Source organism: Coturnix japonica, unplaced genomic scaffold, assembly GCF_001577835.2.
Source record: "Coturnix japonica isolate 7356 unplaced genomic scaffold, Coturnix japonica 2.1 chrUnrandom667, whole genome shotgun sequence".
NCBI lineage: Eukaryota > Metazoa > Chordata > Aves > Galliformes > Phasianidae > Coturnix > Coturnix japonica.
Genome location: NW_015440031.1, coordinates 25,525 through 27,379, shown reverse-complemented (window position 1 = coordinate 27,379; position 1,855 = coordinate 25,525). Strand labels below are relative to the sequence as shown.

The 1,855-nt window shown below is 37.7% G+C and overlaps 1 protein-coding gene and 1 long non-coding RNA gene across 2 annotated transcripts in view; both read left to right on the top strand.

Moving 5' to 3' along the window:
* The window catches only part of LOC107307550 (splicing factor 1), a 30,149-nt gene that overhangs the window by 2,798 nt on the left and 25,496 nt on the right, over window positions 1-1,855 (top strand). The gene's annotated exons all lie outside the window — the stretch shown is intronic.
* Window positions 7-1,855, top strand: part of LOC107307551 — a 10,297-nt gene continuing 8,448 nt past the window's right edge. The window contains exon 1 of the long non-coding RNA XR_001552441.2: window positions 7-1,623. This is a non-coding gene — a long non-coding RNA (uncharacterized LOC107307551). The remainder of the gene's footprint in view (window positions 1,624-1,855) is intronic.

The window sequence follows — 1,855 nt, the reverse complement described above, 5'->3', positions numbered from 1 at the left end:
TGTTGTTACACTACAAAAATGTTGTTATAGGGGAATATTTTGGGGTGAAAAAGGGCAATTTTGGGGATGTTGTTGCACTGCAATAGTTCTATTTATCTCAAGTGAAATAAGTGAAATTTTGGGGTGAAAAAGGTTGATTTTGGGGCTGTTGTTGCACTGCAATGATCGCATTTATTTCCAGTGAGATTTTGGGGTGAAAAAGGGCAATTTTGGGGCTGTTGCAGTGTAATAACTCCATTTATCTCAAGTGAAATAAGTGCAATTTTGGGGTGAAAAAGGGCAATTTTGGGGCTGTTGTTACACTGCAATAATTCCATTTATTTCCAGTGAGATTTTGGGGTGAAAAAGGGCAATTTTTGGTGTGAAAAAGGACGATTTTGGGGCTGTTGTTGCAATGCAATAATTCCATTTATATCAAGTGAAAGAAGTGCAATTTTGGGGTGAAAAAGGGCAATTTTGGGGCTGTTGTTTCACCACGTCAGTGTTAAAATATAGGAGAATTTTGGGGTGAAAAAGGGCGATTTTGGGGCTGTTGTTACACTACAAAAATGTTGTTATAGGGGAAAATTTTGGGGTGAAAAAGGGTAATTTTGGGGCTGTTGTTGCACTGTAATAATTCCATTTATCTCAAGTTAAATAAGTGCAATTTTGGGGTGAAAAAGGGCAATTTTGGGGCTGTTGTTGCACCACATCAGCATTATAATAGAGGAGAATTTTGGGGTGAAAAAGGGCGATTTTGGGGCTGTTGTTGCACAGCAATGATCCATTTAACTCCAGTGAGATTTTGGGGTGAAAAAAGGCAATTTTGGGGCTGTTTCACCACGTCAGCGTTATAATAGAGGAGAATTTTGGGGTGAAAAAGGGCAATTTTGGGGCTGTTGTTACACTACAAGATGTTGTTATAGGGGAAAATTTTGGGGTGAAAAAGGGCGATTTTGGGGCTGTTGTTGCACTGGAATAATTCCATTTATCTCAAGTGAAATAAGTGCAATTTTGGGGTGAAAAAGGGCGATTTTGGGGCTGTTGAGCTGCAATGATCCCATTTATTTCAAGTGAGATTCTGGGGTGAAAAAGAGCAATTTTGGGGCTGTTGTTTAACCGTCTCAGCGTTATAATAGAGGAGAATTTTGGGGTGAAAAAGGGCGATTTTGGTGCTGTTGTTTCACCGTATCAGTGTTACAATAGAGGAGAATTTTGGGGTGAAAAAGATCAATTTTGGGGCTGTTGTTGCACTGCAGTGATTCCATTTATTTCCAGTGAGATTTTGGGGTGAAAAAGGGCAATTTTGGGGCTGTTGTTACACTACAAAAATGTTGTTATAGGAGAAAATTTTGGGGTGAAAAAGGGCGATTTTGGGGCTGTTGTTGCACTGCAATAATTCCATTTATTTCCAGTGAGATTTTGGGGTGAAAAAGGGCGATTTTGGTGCTGTTGTTGCAGTGTAATAATTTCATTTATCTCAAGTGAAATAAGTGAAATTTTGGGGTGAAAAAGGGCAATTTTGGGGCTGTTGTTACACTAAAAAATGTTGTTATAGGGGAAAATTTTGGGGTGAAAAAGGTCGATTTTGGGACTATTTAATACTCAACCATTATTATAAAGGCAAATTTTGGGGTGAAAAAGGTCGATTTTGGGGTTATTATTTTTTTAAATAACTATTATTATAGGTGAAGATTTTGGTGTGAAAAATGCCAATTTTGGGACTGTTTCTTTACTAAACATTATAATTTTAGGGGCAGATTTTGGTGTGAAAAAGGTCAATTTTAGGAGTTTTTTTACTTATAGGGGTAAATTTTGGGGTGAAAAAGGCCAGTTTTGGGACTATTTCTTTGCTACACAGATATTATAGGGGAAG